This window comes from Chiloscyllium plagiosum, chromosome 1 (genome assembly GCF_004010195.1).
Source record: "Chiloscyllium plagiosum isolate BGI_BamShark_2017 chromosome 1, ASM401019v2, whole genome shotgun sequence".
In the NCBI taxonomy this organism is placed as follows: Eukaryota; Metazoa; Chordata; class Chondrichthyes; order Orectolobiformes; family Hemiscylliidae; genus Chiloscyllium; species Chiloscyllium plagiosum.
The window spans coordinates 21216952-21236616 of record NC_057710.1 but is presented as its reverse complement, the minus strand read 5'-3'; the positions used below and the strand labels follow the sequence as shown (position 1 = coordinate 21236616).

The window sequence follows — 19665 nt, the reverse complement described above, 5'->3', positions numbered from 1 at the left end:
CCTAGACAGGGGACGAAATGTCTGCAACACAAATTCCCAGCTCGGCGAACAGAACCACAACAGGTGACTTCTACCCCAAAATAGATTCCAATGATTCAAAAATGTGAATCCTTCTCCCAAACACTAGCTCCTCAGCCATGCATTCTTCTGCTCTACCCTCCTATTTCTGCCCTCACTAGCTTGTAGCACTGGGAGTAATCCAGATATTACTATCCTTGAGGACCTCCTTTTTAAATTTCTGCCTAACTCTCTGTAATCTCCCTTCAGAATCTCAACCTTTTCCCTTCCTATGTCTTTGGTTCCAATGTGGACCTCCTGCTGGCCCCTCTCCCCCGTGAGAATATTCTGCACCCTCTCCGACACATCCTTGATCCTGGCACCAGGGAAACAACATACCATTCTACTTTTTCTCTGCTGGCCACAGAAATGTCTGTCTTTTCCTCAGACTACAGAATCCCCGAACACAATTGATCTCTTGGAAGCCGACGTACCCCTCGTTGCAATAGAGCCAGTCTCAATAGCAGAAACTTGGCTGTTCGTGCTATGTTCCCCTGAGAATCCATCACCCCCTACATTTTCCAAAATAGCACACCTGTTTGAAATGGGTATATCCACAAAAGACTCCTGTCCTAGGTGCCGACCTCTCTTACCGTTCCTGTAGTTTACCCATCTATGTGACTGTATCTGAGACTTTCCCCCCTTCCTATATCTGCCATCCAACACATACTGTTGCTGTTGCAATTTCCTCATAGCTTCTTACTGTCTCTCCAACCGATCCATTCGATCTGATAAGATTCGCATCCAACAGCATTTATGGCAGATATAATCTGCAGTAATTGCTGGAGAAATTGCTGGAAGAAGGGTCCCTGGATCCGAAACGTTGACTCTCTTTTCTCTTTACAGATTGCCAAATGCTGAGTTTCTCCAGCAATTTCTGTTTTCGGTTCAGATTTCTAGCAGCCAGCGTTCTTACAGCAAACTTACTATTAACAGGTATCTATGGGACCAGGAGTTCACCGGTTGATCAAAAATTCCAGCTAATCAAGAAGTCGATATAATCATTGTAAAAACACCCATGCTCGGTAATGGAAACATAATGCAGGGGTATACACATCACTGGTATACTTTATTTACAGCACAAATCACTGAAATAATAATGCAACTTTACCTTAAATAAAACATACTGACAGAGACCCTTCTCATCCACACCCTCAAATGACTACACAGTCATTACGGAATTTGAGGAGAAATTGACTCAATATTGAATCAATTGTTGATATTTCATGTGTCCATTGATTGAAGGACAATCATCTTTATATTGAGGTAAATAAATTTAAAACTACAATAATTGGACAGAGCATGTTTGTGGTATTTGAGGTATATACGTGTTGCTCGTTTATAGAGGGTGCTGGTTAAAACAATGTTTGCTGCACTTGGTTATTGAGGGGAGTTTGCGGGGTTGGCAGTGAATATTTGTGGACACTTTAGCCCCAGAAATGTGGGCAAAGAAGCCAAGGAAGGGGAGGGAGAATAGTGAACCAGATGAAACTGGTCAAAAGGGAAAATTGGAAGCAGAGTTGCTGAAGTTTTCCAACTCAGAGTGAGAGTAGGACACTACACCAGTACCTGGTGCTGGAAGAGCACAGCAGTTCAGGCAGCATCCGAGGAGCTTCAGCAAAATCGCCATAGAATCCCTTCCTCAATTCTTTTCCCTGAACATACTTTCCCTGAAAGTAAGCCAAAGGGCTTACTTTCATTCTGTGATCCTATTTTGCTTTTAGATTAGAATAAATCCCACAGTGTGTGCTCCAGCAATAGTGTCTATATCAATGGTATCCAATCACCATCCCAAGGATACATCTGGGATCAACACAAATTTTCAAATTAATTTTGATGCCCTGGGGTTGAAGTGTTCCGAGGCAGAAGATGAGGTGTTTTTACAGCCATTAATGTTCAGGGAAAAGAATTAAGGAAGGGATTCTATGGCAGCCTGGAACGGAAGTGTTCCACATATGCCATAAAAAAGAGAGCCAGGTGTCGGGCATTACTACAGATTTTCAGAACCAGAGCAGCACGATGACTCAATGATTAGCACTGCTGCCACACAGTGCCAGGGATCCAGGTTTGGCTCTACCCTTGGCTGACTGTCTATGTGAAGTTCACATGGTTCTCCCCAGGTCTGCATGGATTTCCTCCTACAATCCAAAGATGTACAGGTTAGGTGGATTGGCCATGCTAAATTGTCCTGTAATGTTCAGGAATGTGTGGGTTCGCCATGGAAATGCAAGGTTAGAGGGAATGGGGTAGGTTATTCTTTGAAGGGTCAGTGTGGGCCGAAGGGCTTACTTTCATTCTGTGATCCTATTTTGCTTTTAGATTAGAATAAATCCCAGTGTGTGCTCCAGCAATCGTGTCTATATCAATGGTATCCAATCACCATCCCAAGGATACATCTGGGATCAACACAAATTTTGAAATTAATTCCAGATGGCTGAGGGGAAATCTGTTTGAAATATTCAAAATAGGAGCAGTCTGGACAAAGTAGATAAGGAGAAGACATCCCCACCTGCGACAGGATCAAGAACGAGTTGGTTCAGATATAAAGTAATTCATAAAAGCAGTGGAAGTGATATGAGGGCAAACCTTTTAACGTAGCAGGTGGTTGGGATCTGGAATCCACTTCTGAGAATGTGGTGGATGCAACTTTAATCAAAGTTTCCCAAAGAGAGTTAGATGGTTATATACAGGATGCAGGGAGAAGGTGGGACAATGGCACTAGGAGAGATGAAACCCAGCACTGTGATGATTGGACGAATGGCCTCCCTTTGCATTGGAACAATTCTGTGCTTTTGTGTGAGCAATGCAGGAGGAATTTCATGTGGGAGGGGGATGGGTGGAACATGAAAAATATGATTCTTCTACCTTTTCTTCAAAAGCTTTATTCAGTAATAAAGGTATCATAAATAGGGGAACAAGTCAAGTTCATTGACTGGGTGGTATGGGAGAGGAAGGCCATTTGATTAAAAGTCCAGGAATGTGCCCACCTAGAGTTGGCAACTTGACATCCCGGAAAGGTACATCGGTGAAACGTATCCCGTTAATGACTAGGTTGTTTGCATGGGAGATAATGCTGATCACCAAATATTAAAATAAAATAAAGAACTGCAAATGATTGAAATCTGAAACAAAAGCAGCAATAGTTGGAAAAACTTAGTAGGTTTGGTAGCATCTGTGGAGAGGAAGCAGACTTAACATTTTGAGTCCAGTGATCCTTCTTCAGAACTGGGATATCAGAATTGCTGGTTAGGTCAGCATTTGTTACCCATCCCTCTTGTGACGATGGTGGTGAGTTACTTTTCTTAAACATTCAGTCCATGTAGTGTAGGTAAAAGGGTGGTGAGGTCCAGGATTTTTACCTCGTGACAACAAGGTCTCTTCTGGAGTACTGTATCCAGTTCTGGTTGCCCTGTTGTAGGAAGGATATTATTAAGCTGGAGAGGATTCAGAAAAGATTTATCAAGATGTTGTCGGGAGTGGAAATTTGAGTTATAAGGAGAGGCTGGTTAGGCTGGGACTCTTTTCCCTGGAGTGAAGAAAGTTGAGGGTTGACCTTATAGAGATTTACAAAATCATGAGGGATATAGATAAGGTGTCTTTTCCCTAGGATGGGGGATTTCAAGACTGGGGGTAAATTTTTAAGGTGAGAGGAGAAAGATTTGAAGAAGGCATGAGGGACAACTTTTTTACACAGAGTGGTGTGATGAACTGCCAGAAGATGGGGGTATACTTACAACTTTTAAAAGATATTTGGAGAAGTTCATGTATAGCAAAGGTTTGGGGGGGATATGGGCCAAGTGCAGGCAGGTGGGACTAGTTTAACGTTGGAATATGGTCAGCACAGACTAGTTACGGTATGACTCTACAAAGGAATGTGATATACTTCCAAATCCTGGAAAACATCCCTTCATTGCTGTCAACCATTGTCATTTTGTTGAGGATTGATAGTGTTTTAGGTCTATGGTCTGTGCATGAGCACTTTCCTATTAAAGTCTCTTTCACACATGTTGCAGGTTTGTGCACAGATACAGGATGGTGTATGATTACCTACAGTGTGAAAACAAGCCCTTCGGCCCAACAAGTCCACACTGGTGAGAAATCCACCCCCCTATATTTACTCCTGACTAATCCATCTAACGCTATGGGCAATTTAGCATGGCCAATTCACCTAACCTGCACATCTTTGGATTGTGGGAGGAAACTCACGCAGACACAGGGAGAGTGTGCAAACTCCACACAAACAGTTGCCCGAGGCGGGAATTGAACCCGGGTCCCTAGCGCTGTGAGGCAGCAGTGCTAACCACTGAGCCACCATGCCACCACATAATTGAAGGTTCAGGAACTTGTGCACATCAGCACCGAAAATAAAATAACATCCTATTTGAAAAGTTAAATCTTGGTCAGTACACAGTCTTCAGCTTTATAAAATGGCTTTCATGTTTGTTTCTTGACTCCATATTTGACTGAATTGATGATTACAGAATGCAATTTATAAATATTGTTGATTCGTGCCGCTTCATTATTTAATTTTGTAACTCTGCTTCCGTCACTTCAACTTCTTCTTCAATTGTACTTCAATCAGTTCAAATCATAAACATTATTTCGGGATTGAAGAAACAGGAAGCCTGAAGAGTGAAAACCCAATAAACACGGGTAAGTGGGTTAAGCTTCTACAACAGGGCAAAACAGCAAGGAACCTACAGGTATATACAAGAGCAGCGTATAATCAGAAATAAGCAGGTAATAAGAAAATGTACCTCAGCAGGATTTAAAATTTCTGTGGCCACCATTACAAGAACTACACTTCTATGTAAGATTTGGAGGTGCCAGTGTTGGACTGGGTGTGTACAAAGTTAAAAATCACACATCATGTTATAGTCCAAAAGGCTTATTTGGACGTTTCTAAATAAACCTGTTGGACTATAACCTGGTGTTGTATGATTTTTAACTTCTATGTACATCAGCTTTTCTCCACATTGTGTTGTTAAGATGAACATTGGCAGTAGGTGACAGCTTTAATCATGACTAGTGCATATCACTCTGTCCCCTCACTTTGACCACAGTCTCCCAAAGCAATGATATCTCGCTTTACCACAAATGAATAGGGAACATGTGGATGACCATTGCTACATTCCTGGTCCTCCTTGGGGAAGGTCACAGGTAAGTGTCCAATGTTACACAAATCCATAAGTAGAATACTACGGATGCAAAAATCTGACATTAAGGTAGAAAACGCTAAAAATACTCAGTAGGAGCATCAGTCTATATATAGAGAGATGCAGAGTCAACATTACAGATCGATGACATTTCATTTCAGATTGATGACCAACAAAGCACCTTAATTCACAAGGAATCTCTTCACTTGGCTATTGTCAGTCAAACAATGAACTCAGGGCATTCATCTTAACAGGGCCACCTCACAGTCTCAGGGCCTAACTGAGACCTGGACAGTTTAGAAAAAGTCCTAGTTGGCTCTGCTTATCTTGGGTCACTCAACTTTTTATTTATATTTGTAAAAATTCATTCTCTCTGTCAGGAATGACAGTGCTCCTGGTCAATATGAGGATGTGCATGCATTTGATCAAAGAATTCATGTCAGGGGATGGAAGAACCAGACTGGTTACTGGGCCTATCTATACTTGTTTATAAAGACAGCGTCAATCTAGCACCTCTTTTGAGGAATACCCTAGTGTATTTCACGAACAATAAGTTGTTTGAGTTAGTTGTCACAAACAGTAAAGGTGCTCATGTGAATTATATTAATGGTCAATTAGTCTTTATTTGTTTTCACAGTGTTAGTTGCAGGAAGGATCTTTGGCCTGTCATGCTCCCAATGTAAGATCACCAATGTTATCTGAACTACAGAAGAGGCAAAGGGTGGGGGTTTCAGTTCAATGTCTGAAGGATGACACCTCTGAAGATGATACACTCCCTTCTGCACTGCATTGGAGGGTAGCTTAGATAAAGCCTTCAAGATTTATAGTAAGGTTTGAACCCTTGGACCTTCTAACAAAAGAGGATATACTAACACTGAGTCTAACTGATAATCCCAGATTGTCCCAAGGAAAAAATACAAATTTCATGTTGTAATTGCATGAATTATATCTGATTTGACTTTTCATATCCCACATAGCAGGAGGTATAAATCAAGGCTAAATTCATTAGTATTTTGTGGTGACTGATTTTATAAGCCAAATCCCACCAAAATGGACATAAAAATGTAAATTTCCGGTGAATCCAATGACCTGAGGATTGTTGCCCAGACTGTGTGGGAAAGGTCATCTCACTGCAAATGACTGTCCTCCTATGGCTATGTGCCAAGAGGAAACTGCTGGATTTGATCCAGGAGACTTGATGACTTTCAAGTAACAATCAATTTGAAGATACCAAAAACAACTGAGGACTGAGCCTGCTGTGTGACACAGTTGAAGCTTTTAGCATGAGATATGTCGAACAGCAATGGCTCTGGGGCTAGAGGAATTGGACATGCACAGACAAAAACAGCAGTGAACAAGATATTTACCACAGCAGATGAAAATTAACCCAAACCCCAACCATTGGCAAGAGAGTTTATAGTGGAGGCCCCAGGAATGATACCAAGTAGAAATAAAAATGGAAAGTGTTGGAAATATTAAGCAGTATCTATGGAGACAGAAACAGAGACAATGTTTCAAGTTCAATATAGCTTTTCTTCAAATAAAATAAATCTCTGCCTTGCCTCCATAAACTATATTACAGAATCACTGATGTACCACCATCGTGTTTCCATTTGTGATTGCAAGATCAGACATTCGAAGGCTTCTTATCAAACATTGAAAGTGTTTCAGAATAAAAAAGATGATTGACCAGAAGTCAAAGTACTTGTGATCTTCACATTCTGCCTTCTGACTTTTTTTCAATTTTTTCAGACTAGCTTTCCTCATGATTTTAGAAAATGCAAAGATTTAAAGCGTAAAGCTAGACTGGTTTTAATTCTTTATCTCTCAGAACATAACATAAGGGCTGGGAGCAGGATAGGCCATCTGGCTTATCAAGCCTCTGCCCCCATTCAGTAGGATCATGGCTGGTCTTTTCATGGCCTCAGCTCCACTTACCAGCCCAATCACCATAATCTTTCATTCTTTTACTGTTCAAAAATCTATCTTTGCCTTAAAAACATTCAAAGGAGCAGCCTCAACTTCAGTATTTTCACAACATTTTGGGTGAAGAATTTCCTCCTCAACTCAGTCCTAAATCTGCTTCCCCTTATTTTGAGGCTATGCCCTGTAGATCTAGTTTCACCCGCCAGTAGAAACAACTTCCCTACTTCCATCTTATCTATTCCATTCGTAATATTATATGTTTTTATAAGATCCCCTTATTCTTCTAAATTCCAATGAATATAATCCCAGTCTACTCAATCTCTCCTCATAAGGCAACCCTCTCAACTCTGGAATCAGCCCAGTGAACCTCCTCTGCACCCCCTCCAGTGCCAATATATCTTTCCTCAAGTAAGGAGATCAAAAGTGTACATAATACTCCAGGTATAGCCTCACCAGCACCCTACACGCTGCAGCATAATACTCTGCATCTCTAGCAGCGAAGGACAATATTCTATTTGCATTTTTAATTACCTGCTGCACCTGTAAACCAACTTTTTGTGATTCATGCACAAGGCATCCAGGTCCCTCTGTACAGTAATAAGCAGTAATTTTTCACCATTAAAATAACAGTCCATTTTGTTGTTATTCCTACTACAATGGATGACCTGTTATTTATCAATATTGTACTCCATCTGCCAGACCCTTGCCCATTCACATAACCTGTCCATATTCCTCTGTAGACTTTCAGTGTCCCCTGTACACTTTGCTCTGCTACTCATTTTAGTGTGATCTGCAAACATTGACCAACTATACCTGGTCCCCAATTCTAAATCATCTGCGTAACTTTCAAATAATTGCATTCTCAACACTGATCACTGAGGTCCACCACTAGCCACTGATCGCCAACCAGAATAACATCCATTTATCACCACTGTTTGTTTTTGGTTAGTTAACCAATCTTCTATCTATAGAACATAGAACGTAGAATAATGCAGTGCAGAACAGGCCCTTCGACCCTCAATGTTGCACCAACCTGTGAACTATTCTCAGCTCGTCCCCCTACACTATCCCATCATCATCCATGTACTTATCCAAGGATTGTTTAAATCTCCCTAATGTAACTACATTGGCAGGTAGGGCATTCCACGCCCTTACCACTCTCTGAGTAAAGAACCTGCCTCTGACATCCGTCTTAAATCTATCAGCTCTCAATTTGTAGTTAGGCCCCCTCATACAAGCTGACGTCATCATCCTAGGTAAAAGCCTTTCACTGTCTACTCTCTCTGATCATCTTGTATGTCTCTATCAAATCCCCTTTTAGCCTTCTTCTTTTCAATGAGAACAGACCCATATGCTAATACATTACCCATAATGCTGTGCACTTTTCTCTTATGCAGCAGACTTTTGTGTGGTACTTTGTCAAATGGCTTCTGGAAATCCAGACACATTGCATCCACAGGTTCTCTGTTGTCCACCCTGCTCATAATGTCCTCAAAGAATTCTAGTAAATTAGTTAAACATGACTTGACTTTCATAAACCCATGCTCTATCTGCCCAATGGGACAATTTCTTTCCAGGTGTCTTACTATTCCTTCCTTCATTATAGATTCAAGAATTTTCCCCAGAGATTAAGCTAATGGATTTAGTTACTCTCTTTTTGTCGACCTCCTTTTTAGATAGTGGCATCACATTTTCTGTTTTCCAACCTGCTGGAACTACCCCACAGTTCAGCAAAGTTTGGTAAATTACCACAAGCGCTTTTGCTATTTCCCCTACCATCTCTTTTAGTACCTTGGAATGTATTCCATCAGGGCCAGGCGACTTGTCTATCGTTAGCTCCATTAGCTCGCCCAACACGATCGCTATATATCGAGATACCTGGGAGTAGCTAAGTTTTATTGTGCACTATGGATTTGGCAGAGATTGTGTTTGCATGTGAGTTAGAATGTATTTGTACACAATATCCATACCTGTAATAAGCTTGCAGATACATGCTTGTATCTATGACAACTGAGCACCTGGGATTGACTGCCTCTTGCAAACAGACCAAAACTAGGCAAAGGATCACTTGTCCCTAGTAGTCCCCTCCTTAAATTGCCAACCATTATCAGAGGATAGCCTATAATTTATGTAATAGTGTCTTTAAATACCTGCAAGATTTTGCAGACATATGGGTTCAAGTACATCTGCCTGTTTTTGCATATGTTCACACACAGGTCTCTAACTCGACATGTATATCTGAGTGTATGTTCCTATGTCTTTGGGTTTGTCTGTGTGACTATGTGGGTGCATGTATGCATCTCCTCTTCAATGTTTGTTCTGGAGTTATGCTTTAGGTTAGCAATGGCATCAACTTCTCAGTGTTTTTAATCTGCATTTCCTACAGTGCTGCTCACCTGGAGGACACACTGCATTATAAAATATTCCTGGAAGTCTCCAGCCAGCACATCATTGAAGGTGCGAGCAGAGCCACAAGTCCTGCCACTTCTCTATAAGGGATTTTAACTGATTGTATTCTCACTTGTTCAAATCACAGTCAATCAACATCCATGCACTTGAATGATCTCCTGCTTCAACCAGGCCTTAACTTCAAAATTCAACTTCCTCTGGCCTTCACTTACCCTTACCTCTACATCCTCTTCCAGATCCATAACTCTTGTTGTACTTTTGGTTCCTCCAGCTGTGGTTTCTTGTGTAATCTGCACTGTCCTCGGTCCATTATTGATGGCCATGTCTTTAGCCGCCTATACATTAAGCTCCAGAATCTACCCAGAAATCTCTCTGCCAATCTTCTCAATTGAGACACTCCTTAAGACACAACTCTTCAACTAAGCTTTTAGTCACCTATTGTACTGTTTCTTAAATTGGAGTCAATTTCTGTCTGATTATGCTCTGGTGGACTATCTTGCAATATGATACTTTATTAAAAGGTATTGTATAAATTAAAGCTGTTCTTATGTGCCTTTTCTTTCCACCCAACGCATGAAGGTACATCTGTATTTTTCTTCTTCCTCATTCAGGAAGGAAAGTTTCCTTTTATACTTCCCTGAAAATACCTACCCCATCTTGGTTTTCTTTTTTTCCCCATCTTCTTCTGATGGTACTGTGCTCACAGAAACAGACCATACTTCATCCAGCCCAGTATTTGTTATTTATTTAGTATTGTACTGGTAAGCATGGATTATTAAAGTTGGGTTGAATTTATGTAATGGCTAAGCATTGCAAGCTGAAGAGCAGGGTTATGGATTGGACTGAGATGTAGCCAGGCTAAGGAGTACAGGGAGTCAAAGAGTCCTACAGCACAGAGACAGGCCCTTTGGCCCAAACTGTTCCATGCTGACCAAAATATCCATCTATGCTAACCCCATTTCCTTGCACTTTGTCCTTGTTCTAAACCTTTCCTTTCCATGTATTTGTCCAAATGCCTTTAAATGTTGCTAATGTACCTACCTCAAATGCTTCCACTGTAAGCTCATCCTATATGCTTACCACCCTCTGTGTAAAGACGTTGCCCCTCAGGTTCCCATTTTATTCTTTCCCCTCTAACCTTAAACTGATGCCCTTCTAGTCCTTGATTCCCCAACCTGAAGAAAAAGGCTGAGTGTATTCACCTTATCCATGCAACTCATAATCTGATACACTTCTATAAGATCCCCCCTCAGCATTCTATGCTCTAAAGAAAAACGTCCTAGCTTGTCCAGCATCTACCTATAACTCAGACCGTTGCATCCTGACAACATCCTTGTAAATTTCTTCTGCACTCTTTTCAATTTAATAACATCCTTCCTACAGCAAGGTGGCCAAAGCTGAACACAATACTGCAAGTGGGTCTTCACAAACAGCCTGTACAACTGAACATAACTTCCCAACTTCTATACTGAATGCACTGATGGATGAAGGCCAATGTGCCAAAAGCCTTCTTCATTGCCCTATCTACCTGTGACTCCAGTTTCAAAGGATCATGCAAATGAACTCCAAAATCCCTCTATTCAACTACAGTTTTTAAGGCCCTACCATTCACTATGAAACTCCTACCTTGATTTAACTTTGCAAAATGCAAGACCTCACACTTATCTATATTAAACGCCACTTGCCATTTCTCTGCCCACTTCCCCAGCTGATCAAGGTCCTGCTGCAATTTCTGATAACCTTCCTCAGTGTCCACAATACCACCTATTATAGTGTCATCTGCAAATTTACTAATCATGCCTTGTAAATTCTCATCCAAATCATTGACATAGATAACAAACAGTAATGGGCCCAGCACTGATCTCTGAGGCACATCACTAGTCACAGGCCTCTAGTCTGACAAACATCCTTCCACTATTACACTTTGCTTCCAATCATCAAGCCAATTGTGTATCCAATTTGCCAGCTTCCCTGGATTCCGTGCGATATAACCTTCCAGAGCAACCTGCCATATGGAATCTTATCAAAGGCCTTACTGAAATCCAAATAGACTAGGTCCACCACCCTGCTCGTCAGCATTCCTGGTCACTTCACTAAATAACCCTAATAAATTTGTGAGGCATGATCTACTACGCACAAAGCCATGCTGAATATTCCTAATCAAATCCTATCTTTTCAAATGCATGTATACCTTTATCCTCAGAATCTTCTCAAGTAACTTACCAACTAAAGATGTTAAGCTTACTGATCTATAGTTTCCACGTTTTTCCTTGCAGCCATTCTTAGATAAGGGCACAACATTCACTACCCTCCAGTCTTCTGGGACCTCACCGGTGGCTAAAGTGGCAGAGTACAAAGAACCAGGTACTCTCAGAATGTAAAGTTGTTTTCATTCACTCATGGGATGAGGGCTTCACTGGCTGGGCCAGAATTTATTGTCTGTTCCTAGTTCACCCTTGAAAAGGTGGTGGTGAGCTGTCTTCTTAAATTACTACAGACATTTGGCTTAAGTGCAGTCACAAAGCATTAGGAAGGGAACTCCAGGACTTTGACCCAGTGACACTGAAGGAACAATGGTACATTTCCACGTTAGGATGGTGAGTGGCTTGAAGGGGAACTTGCAGGTGATGGTGTTCCCATGTATCTGCTGCCCTTATCCTTCTAGATGGAAGTGGTCATGGGTATGTAGGTGCTGTATAAAGACCTTTGGTGAATTTTTGCAGTGCATCTTGCAGATAATGCTGCTACTGTACATGGGTGGTGGAGGGAGTTTGTGATACCGATCTAGCAAGTTGCTTTTTCCTGGTTTCTAGCATATTGTTGGAGTTGCACATGACCAGGCAAGTGGGAATATTCCATCAGACTTCTGACTTGTGTTTTGTAGATGGTGAATAAGCTTGGGGAACTCAGGAATGAGTCTATCACCAGAGGATTCCTGTCCTCTCACCTGCTCTTACAAACACACTATTTCTGCGGCAGGTCCAGTTCAGTTTCTGTTAAATGGTAACTCCATTGATATTGACATTCGGAAAGATAGCAATGATAATGCCATTGAATGTGAAGAGGTGATTGCTAGTTTCTAGTCATGATTTGGAGATGCTGGTGTTGGGCTGGGGTGCACAAAGTTAAAAATCACACAACACCAGGTTATAGTCCAACAGGTTTAACTGGAAGCACTAGCTTTTGGAGCGCCGCTCCCTGATGAAGAAGTGGCACTCCGAAAGCTAGTGTGCTTCCAATTAAACCTGTCAGACTATAACCTGGTGTTGTTCATTTTTAGCTAGTTTCTAGGTTATTTATCACTAGGTAGGTTATTCCTAGGCACTTGTGTGGCATGAATGGTACTTGCCACTTTTCAGCCCAGACATTTTCCAGCTCCTGCTATTTGCTGGCAGGACTATGACTTATCTATCATGCCATTTAATGGAAAATATTGGACGATTGAAATGGAGGAAACTGCCAGTCACTGTGTGAGACAGGAATAACTTTCATCGCAATCACAGAATATTTTTCTTAAGTCTCTCAGTCTCTTTCCTCCGAATAAGAGGTGAGTTACAGATCTGCTACATCACTCTCTTCAGTCGAGGGTCTTGTTGAGCAACTCATTCCCTTTTATTGGTGTGTTTGTGGAACATCATACAACACCTTTTCAATTCAAAAGGAGAAAATCATGCAGATTAAACTCTGTTTCTTTAATACAGTTTAAAAATATAATTTAACATCAAATATGGAGTTTGGTAAACTTACAAAAATAATAAACTTGGAATAACAATATAACTTAAGGATGTTGTACGTATTAAATAATTTACCAACACAGGAGTGACTATGTCGAATGACAACGTAAGTGACTTTGTAATTATTTCCTCAGAAATTCCAATGGAATCATAAAGGTTTTCTTTGTGCAGAAAGATAAAACAGAGGAAATCTTCACAAAAACATTTATGTTGATGCTACACATAGTGACCAGAGTAGATTTTAATCCATTTTCCCCGGCTAGCACTTACAGTGCAGAGACCAGACAAACATAGAAACTGGATCATTTCTAAATATATGTGGACTTATTTTTTTTTCAAATGATGTCCCAAGCCCGAACATACCTGTTTGTAAACATCAGGATAATCTGTTGTGAAACTTCACTTCGGGTTTTACTGACAGTATAGAACTAGTGAGACGGATTGACCCCCCCCCAACTGAATGTTCAACCTCACACCTATATTAGCCTTAAAAATTCAAACACTCAATATTCAAAATACATTTGAACCATAACAAAGCAATGTCCAACTTGTGTAGCATATTGCAACAAGCCTATTTTTAATGCTGTCAATGCATCCCATAGCTTCAACATGTTTCTCAATGTCCACCTTTAACCTGTGTGAGAGCATACGTGGAGAGAATGAGGCCTCAATGTGATGACAAACAAATGCTAAATGGCAAATTTGGTGCAGGCGGAAATCTCTCTGATGTTTGTTTTAAAATTCTATAATTTAGGTTAACAGATTCTGGTTTAGAATTTTAAAGCTGCAGACGAGTTAAAAAGCTAACTTTAACGAAACTGCCTGAAAGTAATGGTTATCTGTTTATTTTAAAGCTGCAGACTAGTTTAGAAAGCTGACTTTAACAAAACTGCCTGAAGGCAGCGCACTTATCTGTCAAGCAACTGAAAGTGTTACCTGAATAGGTGTTTATTACAGCAGCAGGAAGATGGTTTACCTGGCTGCAGCTCACCAGCTCTCGATAAACTTTTCATTCCTCTATGAACATAGGCAAATTTTGTGACCACACAGTGGGAATCCCGAGTGCAATAAATAATTTGTGCTAATGTAGGAGTCTGGTGGCTGTGGCAATTTAATACAGAGGAGAAATGTGCTGCTACTTTTTTAGATATTTCTTCCAACTTCCAGTAACGGGTGAGTATTCAAATACTTTAAAGGCTAGCTGAACTGCAAGTAAAATAGCAATGTAAGATGAATCAGATTTGAATGCATTCCTCCAAGCTTGGTGTGGGAGAAATATATTTTGATTCAGAGGGCACTAGTGCAGTACAGGGGAAAGATGGAACTGAATGTTGGGATTGCCTTTCTCAACTGCACTCAGATTGGGATATAGTGGGGGGAGGGGTTGCTTTTGAAAAGGAGAAAGAGAAAGGACAAGGCAATAATATTGGGAAAGATGACTGACTTAATTATTTCAGATATGCACCAGCACGTATGGTTAGAATAGCGGAAAAATGTGTTTAAAATAAGCAAGGGGGAAATAAGTTTTGGGTAAAGGGGTTTTCAGAAATCCAGAAATAAAAAGAGGTGGCAAGGTTGAGGGGTGACCTTAGTTAAAATTATGAGGGATATAGATAAGGTGAATGGCAGGTCTCTGTTCTAGGGTAGAGGGTTTCAAGACTAAGGGGCATATTTTTAAGGTGAGAGGAGAAAGATTAAAAAAAAGACATTGAGGGGCAACTTTTTTACACAGAGTGGTTTGGGTATGGAATAAACTTCCAGAGGAAGTTGGGGATGCAGTTACAATCACAATGTTAAAGACATTTTGATAAGTACATGAATAAGAAATGTTTGGATGGATATGGGCCAACTAATGTCCTTTAGGGAAGAAAACTGCTGTCCTTACCTAGTCTAGCCTACATGTGACTCCAGACCTACAGCGAGAGGTTGACTCTTAACTGCCCTTTGGGTGATTAGGGATGGGCAATAAATGCTGCCTAGCCCAAAACCCCCTCATCCCGTGAATGAATTTTTAAAATAGCGCAGGCAGGTGGGACCAGTTTAGTTTGGAATTATTGTTGGTGGACTGGTTGGACCGAAGGATCTGTTGCTGTGCTGCATGACTCTATAAAGACAAACTAAGTGGGACAGGAAAGGGACATGGAACTAACAGTAACAATGCATCAGAGAGTAAGGACCGTAGCTCAGATAATCAGGAAGTGGAACAAGAGGAGGTGGATCGAAAGGATCAGAAAGCACTTCTATGAGTTATCTTCCCCCTAAGAGTCATTATACTTCTGGACAAGAGTATTGCATCAGAAAGTATTGGGAGTTTTTAAAAAGGACAATGTAAAAGCTGTGAGGGACTTTAATCTTCATCTAAACTGGAACAGTCAAATTGGTAATTGGGGTGTGACAGATTAGTTTGTAAAATGCTTTTGTCACCAGTTCCTGGAGAAACATTTCATTGAACCAACAAGGGATAAAGCTAAAATAAATGCAGAATACTGTAGATGCTGGAGATCTGAAATAAAGCAAATAACATTTTTTTAGTATGGGACAGGGTTAATTTATAATATGATAGCAAAAATATATCTTTGGGAAATAGTGTTCAAGTGCATTTGAATTCCACATGAACTTTGATAACAACAATTTCAAATTTGAATATATCTGCTTTGGAGGAAGCCTGAGCAATACACTTAGAGCTCTCCTTTCACCAGTATGGAAAAGCTGTCTGTTGTGGTGAAAGTAGCACATTTCCCAGGGACTGGAGTCTTACCATTCTGTAGGCTTGGTTCATGGAGGCAGGTGACCGTGTCAGTCATCAGCTCCCTCCATTAAAAGAGGCATTTTGATAAGCCAAAGTGTGCAGAGCAAACCTGGTAAGAGCAGATTAAAACTTCCAATTTCTTTGGATAAGCAGGGTATCCCTATAGAGAGATGAGGTCCCCCTTTAGATCTGATCTTGGGATATTTTTATAAATTCGGTATAAGGGCTATAAAGGGGAAAGGATTAGGTGAAGGGGAATATTTGGACATGGAAAATATGAGGGACAAAGGAGTGGGGCATACCTTTACTGGGGGACATGGGAAAACATAGATATTGCTCATTCAAGTTTGTTGAGGACATAACTGGCTTATGCCCAAAACGTCGATTCTCCTGCTCTTCAGATGCCTGACCTACTGTGCTTTTCCAGCATCACAGCATCCTGAGTATGTAACTGGTAGGGTAGAATTTTTTTGTACTCGTTCATGGATGTAGGTGTCACTGGCTAGGCCAGCATTCATTACTCGTCCCTAAATGCCCAGAGTACAATTCAGAGTTAACCACATTGAAGTGAATAGGGAGTCATGTGTAGGCTAGACCAGGTAAGAATAGCAAATTACCTTTCTTTGAAGACTTTTGTGAACCAGCTGCTGATGACCCCATTGGCTATTTCTGCTTACACTCTGTGTCCTGTCCATTAACCAGTCCACTATCCATGTTAATGAATCACCCCTAAATCCTTACATTCTTATATTATGTATTAACTGTGTGTGTGGTGTTTGATTGAACACCTTTGGGAATTTGGTATACAACTTCGAATGATGGTGGGGAGGCGATGGTGCCGAGGTGATATTTTGGACTAATAATCCAGAATCTTAGGTTAACATTCTGGGAATGTGGGCTCAAACCCCACCACAGCGGATCGTGAAACTTGAATTCAATGAAAGGTTGGCTTAATGATGAGCATTAAACCACTCTCAATTGTTATAAAATCCAATCGGGTTCACCAATTATTTTAAGGAAGAAAATTTCCCAAGTCTCAATGTGGAGACTTCAGTTTTGTTTTAGATTACTTACAGTGTGGAAACAGGCCCTTCGGCCCAACAAGTCCACACCAACCCGCAACCAACCCAGACCCATTCCCCGACATTTATCCCTTCACCTAACACTATGGGCAATTTAGAATGGCCAATTCACCTAACCTGCACATTTATGGACTGCGGGAGGAAACCGGAGCACCCGGAGGAAACCCACACACACACGGGGAGAATGTGCAAACTCCACACAGTCAGTCGCCTGAGGTGGGATAACCTGCACATTTATGGACTGTGGGAGGAAACCGGAGCACCCGGAGGAAACCCACACACACACACGGGGAGAATATGCAAACTCCACACAGTCAGTCACCTGAGGTGGGAACTGAACCCAGGTCTCTGGCACTATGAGGCAGCAGTGCTAACCACTGTGCCACTGTGCCACCCACAGTTGTTTCTTACTTATAGATAAGACATACACAGAATAAGCAAGTGGGCAACAAGGTGGCAAACTGAGTATAACGTATGGAAATATGAAGAGATTCACTTTGGATGCAAGAATAGAAAAGACCAATGTTTTTTGAAAAGTATGAAACTTGTAAATGTTGATATTTAGAGAGATTTGGTATACTCAATAAAGGAACAGATGAACTTTGCATGCAAGTAAACCAAGTAAGTAAGGCAAATGACATGTAGGCCTCTATTGGAAGGGAATTAGGGTGCAAAAATGAAAATGTCTTGCTACAATTGTATGGAGCCTTGGTGAGACCACATCTGAAATACTGTGTGCAAGTTTGGTTTTTATATTTAAGGAAGGATATAGTTGCTTCGAAGGCAGCGCAGTGAAGATTCACCAGATTAGTGTCTGGGATGAGTGGATTGTGTCCTAGGATGAGTGGCTGGGCAAGCTGGATCTCTTTTGTAAGTTTAAAAGAATAATAGGTCACCTTATTGTAACATTTAAGATAAGGAAGGGGTTTGAAAGGGATATTGGCACATTGCTCCCCCTAGTTGGTGAACCTAGCATATTGTTTCAGGTCAAGCAACCTATAAGGACTGAGAGTAGGCCTTGATTCAAAAGGTTGTGAATCTTTGGGATTTTCTACCCTAGAATTGAGTGGAGACCTCATTGTTGAATATATTTGAAGCTGGGATAGGCATATTTTGGTCTCTCAGATGATTGAGGGACATGGGGAGAGGGCTGGAGAATAGAGTTTAAACCCATAATCATATGGAATAGCAGTGCAGGCTCAAGAGGCCATTGGACAGAAGTGGGTACTGCAGATGCTGGTGATTAGAGTCAAGATTAGAGTGGCGCTGGAAAAGCACAGTGGGTCAGGCAGCATCCGAACAGCAGGAAAATCGACGTTTCGGGCAAAAACCCTTCATCAGGAAGGGTTTCCTGATGCTGCCTGACCTGCTGTGCTTTTCCAGCACCACTGTAATCTTGACTCAACAGGCCATTGGGTCTACTCCTGCTCCTATTTCCCATGCTCTCAAAAAGCTAGGTCTGAACTTGTCACACATCACCTTCTGATGCGTTTACAGTTCTATGTTTACTCTGTGTTGCATTACTTTAATGAAGATGAAAGGAAGTTCAAAAGTGAAATGATTTAATTCAAACATGCCCACAGTCTTGCTTAATGCAAACTAGGAGCTTGTCCCAATGCAGTCTGGTTTTTATCACATTAAATAATGGAGGTGTGAGGTGATAGTGGTGGGTGGACTTTATTCTGTTAAAAGTGCATCATATGAAACTCTCCTCTACCTGTGTGATTTGTGTAGGTAGTCAGGAGAAATTTCCACAACATTCTTTGAGAAGAGAGGCCAGTTCTTTGTTACCACATAGTTCTGCCTCTCTAGTGTGCATTACTGATGATCAGAGGACATTAATCCTTGAACTCCCTTCCTAACTCTGTTTTGGATGCACCAAGTCGAGGCTGCAGTGGTTCTGGAAATCAGGGCAATTAGGGGTAAGTAAAGTAAATGTTGGCTTGGTCAGAGAAACGCGCAGCCTGTGAAAGAGTAAACAAGTGCAGCATTAGTGTTTCCATTGACTGATACAATAGTTTCAGCTGGAAACCCCTACAGGTACAACTCCAACCATGCTCAGATGCTCCTTCTCTCCATCATAAGGCCAAAAGTGGGATAATCGCTGTACACATGCAGTAGAACTCCTGACACTTCAGCCACCAAGGAGAAAGTGAGGTCTGCAGATGCTGGAGATCAAAGTTGAAACTTTATTGCTGGAACAGCACAGCAAGTCAGGCAGCATCCAGGGAACAGGAGATGCGACGTTTCGGGCACAGGCCCTTCTTCAGGAATGAGCAGAGAGTGTTCAGCAGGAGAAGATAAAAGGTAGGGAGGAGGGACTTGGAGGAGGGGCGTTGGAAACTCCGACCTATCACCCTCACCTTGACCTCTTTCCACCTAACACATTTCCAACGCCCCTCCTCCAAGTCCCTCCTCCCTACCTTTTATCTTCTCCTGCTGAACACTCTCTGCCCATTCCTGAAGAAGGGCCTGTGCCCGAAACGTCAAATCTCCTGTTCCCTGGATGCTGCCTGACCTGCTGTGCTGTTCCAGCAATAAAGTTTCAACTT

The 19665-nt window shown here is 41.4% G+C and overlaps 1 protein-coding gene and 1 pseudogene across 1 annotated transcript in view; one reads left to right on the top strand and one right to left on the bottom strand.

The window, feature by feature from the left end:
• Positions 1 to 12631, top strand: part of LOC122561407 — a 30812-nt pseudogene extending 18181 nt beyond the window's left edge.
• The window catches only part of adra1d (adrenoceptor alpha 1D), a 122585-nt gene that overhangs the window by 30047 nt on the left and 72873 nt on the right, over positions 1 to 19665 (bottom strand). The gene's annotated exons all lie outside the window — the stretch shown is intronic.